The sequence below is a fragment of the Piliocolobus tephrosceles genome, chromosome 2, assembly GCF_002776525.5.
Source record: "Piliocolobus tephrosceles isolate RC106 chromosome 2, ASM277652v3, whole genome shotgun sequence".
NCBI classification, from domain to species: Eukaryota; Metazoa; Chordata; class Mammalia; order Primates; family Cercopithecidae; genus Piliocolobus; species Piliocolobus tephrosceles.
In genome coordinates this window covers 29,811,695-29,820,824 of record NC_045435.1, presented here as the reverse complement: position 1 = coordinate 29,820,824, position 9,130 = coordinate 29,811,695, and positions in this window count along the sequence as shown.

Genomic DNA, 9,130 nt, shown 5'->3' with positions numbered 1-9,130 from the left:
CCACCTCCTGGGTTTACGCCATTCTTTAGGTTCGCGTGTACTCAACGTTTAGCTCCCACTTATACGTGAGAACGTTCAGTATTTGCTTTTCTGTTCCTGCGTTTGTTCACTTGGGATAGTGGCCTCTAGCTCCATTCATGTTGCTGCAAAGGACATGATCCTTTTCTTTTTTATGGCTCCATAGTATTCCATGGTGTGTATGTATCATATTTTCTTTATCCAGTCCATCATTGATGAGCATGTAGGTTGAGACCATGTATTCGTTATGGTAAATAGTGCTGTGGTGAACAAAATTGTGCATGTGTCTTTATGGTAGAACAATTCATATTCCTTTGGATACATACTCAACAATGGGATGCTGGGTCAAATGGTAGTTCTGTTTAAGTTCTTTTTTTTTTTTTTTTCTTTGAGATGGGGTCTTGCTCTGTTGCCCAGGCTGGAGTGCAGTGGTGCGATCTCAGCTCACTGCAACCTCCTCCTTCCAGGTTCCAACGATTCCCCTGCCTCAGGCTCCTGAGTAGCTGGGATTACAGGCGTGCACCACCACACCCAGCTAATTTTTTTACTTTTAGTATAGACAGGGTTTTACCATGTTGGGCAAGCTGGTCTCGAACTCCTGACCTCATGATCCACCCACCTCGGCCTCCCAAAATGCTGGGATTACAGGCGTGAGCCACCGAGCCTGGCCCTGTTTAAGTTATTTTAGAAATCGTCAAACTGCTTTCCATAGTGTCTGAACTAATGTACATTCCCACCAGTAGTGTGTAAGCATTCCCTTTTCTCCACAACCTTGCCAGCATCTGTTATTTTTTGACTTTTTAATAATAGCTATTCTAGGGCCAAGTGAGGTGGCGCATGCCTGTAATCCAACCATCTTGGGAGGCCCAGGTAGGCAGATCACTTTAGTCCAGGAGTTCAAGAACAGCCTGGGCAACATAGTGAAACTCCCTCTCTACAAAAACTACAAAAATTAGGCTGTTGTGGTAGTGCGCACCTGTTGTCCTAGCTACTAGGGAGTCTAAGGTAGGAGGATCCCTTGAGCCCAGGAGGTCGAGCTGAGGTCACACCACTGCACTCCAGCCTGAATGACAGAGTAAGACACTGTCAAAAGAAAAAAAAAAAGTCATTCTAACTGGTGTGAGATGGTATCTCCTTGTAGTTTGGGTTTGCATTTCTCTAATGTTTAGAGATGTTGAGTATTTCCTCACATGCTTGTTGGCTGCATGTATGTCTTCTTTTGAAAAGTGCCTGTTCATGTCCTTTGCCTGCTTTTTACTAGTTTTTTTTTTTTTTTCTGTTAATTTGTTTAAGTTCCTTGAAGATTTTTGATATTAGACCTTTGCCAGATGAATAGTTTGCAAACATTTTTCCCATTCTGTAGGTTGTCAGTTTACTCTATTGATAGTTTCTTTTGGTGTGCAGATGCTCTTTAGTTTAAGTCCCATTTTTCAATTTTTTGGTCAAACTTTTGTTAATATTATGTTGGTTAGGTGATACGTGATCAGTGATCTTTGATGTTGCTATTGTATTTGTTTTGGGGCCCCACAAATTGTGCCCATATAAGATGGCAAAATTAATTGGTAAATGTGTGTGTTCTGACTGCTCCACGGACGGGTCATTCCGTCATCTCCCTCTCCTGAGGCCTCCCTGAGACACAGCAATATTGAAATTCGGCCAGTTAATAACCCTAAAATGTCCTCTAAGTGTTCAAGTGAAAGGAAGAGTCACACATCTCTCACTTTAAATGTTGTTTTTTGTTTTTGTTTTTGTTTTTTTTGAGACGGAGTCTTGCTCTGTCACCCAGGCTGGAGTGCAGTGGAGTGATCTCGGCTCACTACAAGCTCTGCCTCCCGGGTTCAGGCCATTCTCCTGCCTCAGCCCCTCCAAGTAGGTGTGACTACAGGCGCCCGCCACCACGCCCAGCTAATTTTTTGTATTTCTAATAGAGACAGGGTTTCACCATGGTCTCTATCTCCTTCCCTCATGATCCGCCCCCCTCAGCCTCCCAAAGTGCTGGAATTACAAGCGTGAGCCACCGCGCCCAGCATCTCACTTTAAATTAAAAGCTAGAAGTGACTAAGCTTAGCAAGGAAGGTTTGTTAAAAGCCAAGACAGACTAAAAGCTAGGCCTCTGGTACGAAGCAGCCAAGTTTTGAATGCAAAGGAAAAGTTATTGAGGGAAATTAAAAGTGCTACTCCAGTGAACACACAAATGGTAAGAAAGCAAAACAGCCTTATGGCTGATACAGAGAAAGTTTTAATGATCTGCATAGAAGATCAAACCAGCCACAATATTCCCTCAAGACAAAGCCTAACTCAGAACAAGGTGCTAACTTTCTTTAATTCTATGAAGCCTGAGAGAGGTGAGGAAAGTTGCAGAAGAAAAGTTGGAAGGCAGCAGAGGTTGGTTCATGAGGTTAAGGAAAGAAGCCATCTCCATAACATAAGAGTGCAAGGGGAAGAAGCAACGGCCGATGCAGAATCTGCACCAAGTTATCCAGGAGATCTAGCTATGATCATTGATGAAGGTGGTTACATTAAACACCAGATTTTCAATGTAGACAAAACAGCCTTCTATTAAAAGCTGATGGCTTTTAGTACTTAATAGCTAGAGAGGAGAAGTAAATGCCTGGCTTCAAAGCTTCAAAGGACAGGCTGACTCTCTTGTTAGGGGCTAATGCAGCTGATGACTTTCAGTTGAAGCCAGGACTCATCTACCATTCTAATGATGCTAGACCCTTAAGAATTAGGCTAAGTCTACTCTCCCCATGCTCTATAAGTGAAATAATAAAGCCTGGATGTAAACAATACATCTGTTTACAGCACGGTTTACTGAATATTTTAAACTCACTGTTAAGCCTACTGCTCAGAAAAAGGATTCCTTTCAAAATATTATTGCTCATTGACAATGCACCTAGTCATCCAAGAGCTCTGTTGGAGATGTGCAGGAGGTTAATGTTTCATGCCTGCTAACACAGTATCCATTCTGCAGTCCATGGATCAAGGATTAATTTCAACTCCCAAGTCTCATTATTCAGGAAATACATTTTATAAGGCTGTAGCCACCAAAAACAGGGGTCTTCAAAAAATTCATGGAAAATTCATATTATGAAAAACTATGCACATGGATTTCAAAATATTTTCACACCAAAATAAACCAGCTTGTGCAACATGATGAAACCCTACCTCTTACAAAAACTACAAAACTTAGCCAGGCGTGGTTGCATGTACCTGTAGTCCCAGCTACTTGGGAGGTTGAGGTGTGAGGAACCCTTAAGCTGGGAAGGTCAAGGCTGCAGTGAGCCGTGTTTATACCACTGTACTCCAGCCTGGGTGAGAGAGTGAGATCCTGTTTCAAAAAACAAGCAAACAAAGACACGATTTTTGGTGACATTTGGGTGGAAGAATGGTAAAATCATTGTCATTGGTGCTTTACAAGATGTTTATGGGGGCAATGCCCCAAAGAAGTCAACAGTTTACAAATGCATAACTAATTTTAGGAAAGGATTATATGATGTTGACGATGAAGCCCACAGCTGCAGACCATCCACATCAATTTGTGAAGAAAAAATTTCATTCATGCCCTAATTGAAGAGGACCAATGATTTAACAACAGAAACAATAGCCAACACCATAGACATCTCAATGGATTCTACTTACATAATTTTGACTGAAAATTAAAGTTGAGGCAACTTTCCCTTTCCTGATGGGTACCAAAACTGTTGTGCCCAGATCAGTTGCAGACAAGAGCAAAGTTTTCAATGGAAATTTTAAACAAGTGAGGAAAAGATCCTGAAGCATTTCTTCAAAGTATTGTTAACAGTACATGAAACATGGCTTTACCAGTGTGGTCCTGAAGACAAAATACAATCTAAGCAATGGCTATCGAGAGGTGGAAGTGGTCCAGTCAAAGCACAAGTGAACTGGTCAAGAGATGCTTAAGGCACTTTGCTTGTTGACTATCTGGAGGGCCCCAAAATAGAAACATCTGCTAATTATGAGAATGTTTTGAGAAAGTTAACCGAAACTTGAGCAGAAAAATCCCCCAGGTGAGCTTTCACTGGAGAGTCCTTCTTCACCACCACAATGCTCTTGCTCATTCCTCTAATCAAATAAGGGCAGTTTTGCATGAGTTTTGATGGGAAATCATTAGGCATCTACCTTACAGTCCTGGTTTGGCTCCTTATGACTTCTTTTTGTTTCCTAACTCACATTTCTTCAGTTAATAATTAGTAAAAAAGACTGAATTGACATGGCTAAATTCCCAGGACTCTCAGGTCTTTAGGGATGGGCTAAATTGCTGGTATCATCGCTTACAAAAGTATCTTGAAGTTGATGGAAATTTTATGTTAAGAAATCATGTTTATGGTCTGGTGTGGTGGCTCACACCTGTAATCCCAACATTCTGGAAGGCTGAGGCAGGCAGATCATGAGGTCAGGAGATTGAGACCACCCTGGCTAACACGGTGAAACCTCGTCTCTACTAAAAATACAGAAAGTTAGCCAGGTGTGGTGGCACGCCCCTGCCCCTGTAGTCCCAGCTACTCGGGAGGCTGAGGCAGGAGAATTGCTTGAACCCGGGAGGCAGAGGTTGCGGTGAGCCGAGATGACACCATTGCACTCCAGCCTGGGCAACAAGAGCAAAACTCTGTCTCAAAAAGAAAAAAAAAAAAGAAAAAAAAAAGAAAAAGAAATCATGTTTATATTTTCAATTTTTGTCTTTTAATTCCATTTTCCCACAATTTTTTTTTTTTTTTTTTTTTTTGAGATAAGGTCTTACTCTGTTACCCAGGCTGGAGTGCAGTGGTATGTACTGGCTCACTGCAGCCTTGACCTCCTGGCTCAAGCAATCCTTCCACCTCAACCTCCTAAGTAGCTGGGACCACAGGCACGTGCCACCATGCCCAGCCAATTTTTAGATCTTTAGTAGAGACAGGGTTTCACCATGTTGCCCAAGATGGTCTCAAACTACTGGGCTCAAGCAGTCCTCCTCCATCAGCCTCCCAAATTGCTAGGATTACAGGCATGAGCCAGAGTGCCTGACCTTCCATTAACTTGGTGAAGTCCCATAATATAGTGATGCCTCTGATGGATCTGGGCAAAGTAAATTGAAAGCCTTCTTGGGAAGGCTTCACCATTCTACAGGCTTTTTTTTTTTTTTTTTGGAGACGGAGTTTCCCTCTTGTTGCCCAGGCTGGAGTGCAATGGTGTGTTCGTGGCTCACTGCAACCTCTGCCTCCCAGGTTCAAGTGATTCTCCTGCCTCAGTCTCCCGAGTAGCTGGGATTACAGGCATGCATCAACACATCCAGTTAATTTTTGTATTATTAGTAGAGACAGGGTTTTGCCATGTTGGCCAGGCTGGTCTTGAACTCCTGACCTCAAGTGATCTGCCAGCCTCGGCCTCCCAAAGTGCTGGGATTACAGGCGTGAGCCACTGCACCTGGCCTCTAGATGCTATTAAGAACATTTGTGCTGGGCACAGTGGCTCACGCCTTTTACCCAGCACTTTGGGAGGCTGAGGCAGGTGGATCACAAGGTCAGGAGTTCATAGACCAGCTTGACCAACATGTTGAAACTCCATCTCTACTAAAAACACAAAAATTAGCCGGGCATGGTGGTGCCTGCCTATAATCCCAGCTACTAGGTAGGCTGAGTCAGGAAAATTGCTTGAACCCACGAGGCGGAGGTTACAGTGAGCTGAGATTGTGCCACTGCACTCCAGCCTGGGTGACAGAGTGAGACTTCATCTAAAAAAAAAAAAGACATTCGTGAGTCATGGGAAGAGGCCAAAATATCAACATTAACAGGAGTTTGGAAGAACTTGATTCCAGCTCTCATGGATGACTTTGAGGGAAGAATTCAAGACTTCAGTGGAGGAAATAACTGCAGATGTGGTGGCAATAGCAAGGGAACTAGAATTAAAAGTAGGGCCAGAAGATGAGACTGAATTGGTGCAATCTCATGATAAAACTTGAATACATGAGGAGTTGCTCTTTTTTTTTTTTACATGGGAGTCTTGCTCTCTCGCCTAGGCTAGAGTGCAATGGCGTGATCTTGGTTCACTACCTCTGCCTTCCGGGTTCAAGTGATTCTCCTGCCTCAGCCTCCCACGTGGCTGGAACTACAGGTGTGCGCCACCATGCCCAGCTAATTTTTGTATTTTTAGTAGAGATGGGGTTTCACCATGTTGGCTGGGCTGGTCTGGAACTCCTGACCTCGTGATCCTCCTGCCTTGGCCTCCCAAAGTGCTGGGATTACAGGCATGAGCCACTGTGCCAGCTGAGGAGTTGCTTTTTATGGAAGAGCAAAGAAAGTAGTTTCATGAGATAGAAAGTACTCCTGGTGAAGATGCTGTGAACATTGTTGAAATTATATCAAAGGATTTAGAATTGTACATAAACTTATTTGATAAAGCAGTAACAGGGTTTGAGAAGACTGACTCCAATTTTAATTAAATTTAAAACATTTTAAATTTAAAATTTTACCTATTTATTTAACAGATGGGGTCTCACTCTGTTGCCTAGGCTGGAGTACAGGGGCATGATCATAACTCATCAAAGCCCCAAACTCCTGGGCTCCAGCAATCCTCCCACCTCAGCCTCCCAAGTAGCAGGGGCGGCTGTAGGTGCTTGCTACCAGCCAATTTAAAATGTTTTATTGTTGGTAGAGATAGGGTCTCTCTTTGTCATCCAGGCTGGTCTGGATTTCCTGGCCTCAAGTGATCCTCCCATCTCAGCCTCCCAAGGTGTTGGGATTACAATTCTGAGCCAATGCACTTGGCAAGCATAACTTTTTTTTTTTAATGAGACAGGGTCTCACTGCTGTTGCCCAGGCAGAAGTGCAGTAGTGAGATCGCAGCTTGTAACCTTGACCTCAGGCTCAAGTGATCTTCTTGCCTCATTTTTTTAGAGATGAGGTCTCACTGTGTTGCCTAGTCTGGCCTCAAAGTCCTGGGCTCAAGCCATCCACAGGCCTGAGCCACAGCGCCTGGCCCAACATAACTTTTATATGCACTTGGAAACGAAAAATGTGTGTGACTTGCTTTTTTGTAATATTCTCTTTATAGTGGTGGTCTGGAATCCAACCCAAAATATCCCTAAGATACGCCTGTATTTTTGTTGTTGTTTTTTTTTATTGACACTCTTAAGCAAATTAAAATCAAGTTACTGACTGGGTGAAAGTATTTGCACAACACATATCTGAAAGAGAACTTTTATCCAAAGCACCTAAATATTTTTACAATTCAATAAGACAAACATATTGATTTTTAAATGGGCGAATTGTTATTATTATTTTTTGAGATGGAGTTTTGTTCTTGTTGACCAGGCTGGAATGCAATGGTGCAGTCTCAGCTCACTGCAATCTCTGCCTCCCAGGTTCAAGCGATTCTCCTGCCTCAGCCTCCTAAGTAGCTGGAATTACAGGTGCCTGCCACCATGCCTGGCAAATTTTTGTTATTTTTAGTAGGGACGGGGTTTCATCATGTTGGCCAGGCTGGTCTTGAACTCCTGACCTCAGGTGATCTGCCAGCCTCGGCCTCCCAAAGTGCTAGGATTACAGGTGTGAGCCACCCCGCCTGGCCAAGAAATGGAAATTAAAATCACAATGAGATACCATTTACACTCACTATAACGGCTAGAATTAAAAAGAGTGACAATATCAAGTGTTGGCCATGCTGTGGAATATCTGGAGCCCACATATACTGCCACTGGGAATGTGGAAACAAATATTATGACTGCATTGGGTAAAGGTTGGGCAGTTTCTTTTGGGAAATATGGAAGTAGATTTCAAGAGTTGGCCATTTAGGCCGGAGTGGTTGCTCACGCCTGTAATTCTAGTCGTTTGGGAGAGCCAGAAGAAAGGACTCCTTTAGGCCAGGAGTTCAAGACCAGCCTGTGGAACATAGTGAGACCTGGTCTCTACAATTTTTTTTTTTTTAATTAGCCAGGTGTGGTGGCAAGTGCCTGTAGTCCTAGCTACTTGGGAGACTGAGGCTGATCCCTTGAGCCCAAGAGTTGAGGTTGCAGTGAGCTATGATCACACCATTGCACTTCAGTCTGGGCGACAGGGTGAGACCCTATCTCTGAAAAAATAATTAAAAAAAGAGAGCTGGCCATTCACTTACTCTATTCAGAAAGCAAAAGAATGGCTTCTAAAGAGAAAACACAAGCCTAACACTTCGACAGAGAACTGAGAGTTAAAAAGCTACCGGGCGCCCGTGGCTCATGCCTGTAATCTTAGCCCTTTGGGAGGCCGAGGTGGGCAGATCATGAGGTTAGGAGTTCGAGACCAACCTGACCATTATGGTGGTCTCTAGTAAAAAATACAATAACAAAAAATTAGCTGGGCGTGGTGGCGCACGCCTGTAGTCCCAGCTACTCGGGAGGCTGAGGCAGGAAAATCACTGGAACCCGGGAGGTGGAGGTTGCAGTGAGCCGAGATCGTGCCCTCCAGCCCGGGCGACAGAGCAAGACCCCATCTCAAAGGGGGTAAAAAAATAAAAAAGGCCAGGCGCTGTGGCTCACGTCTGAAATCTGAATTCAGCACTTTAGGAGGTCGAGGCGGGCGGTTTGCCTGAGGTCAGGAGTTCGAGACCAGTCTGGTCGGGCAAAGGCCACCTGGTGTAAACCTGGCTGCCCAGCTCTTTATGCACTCAGGACAGCATGGGAGCCCTGTCGCCCCGCGCGCATCTACGGGCCTGGCAACCGGGGACGCAGGGCGGGCGGGGAAAAGAAGGGTGCGCACTCCATGGGCGCTGGCACCCCCCAGGTACCGCACACAGAGGTCCCTAGGAAGGAGGCGCACTTTGCGCAGTTCTTGCCTCCTGGAGCAGGATGGAGGTGGGTGGAGCTGAGTCCGGGGCCTCCCCGCAGCCTTGGTCACCGCTCCAGGCTCTCAGTGGCCTCTTCCCGCAGTCACTCATCTCTAGTAGTAGGAAAAAACGGAGGTCTTGATATGAAACTGGGGATGCAAGGAAGCGCTTATGTATCATGCAAATAGTCTTTCAGCACCACTGAGAAGTCTCAAGAATGTGGGTGAAAATCAGATTCATTCTGTCCACTTGAAAAAAAATGAACTAACAGCCCTATACACCAGTTTCACTTGGCCAGTATATATTACCACCAATA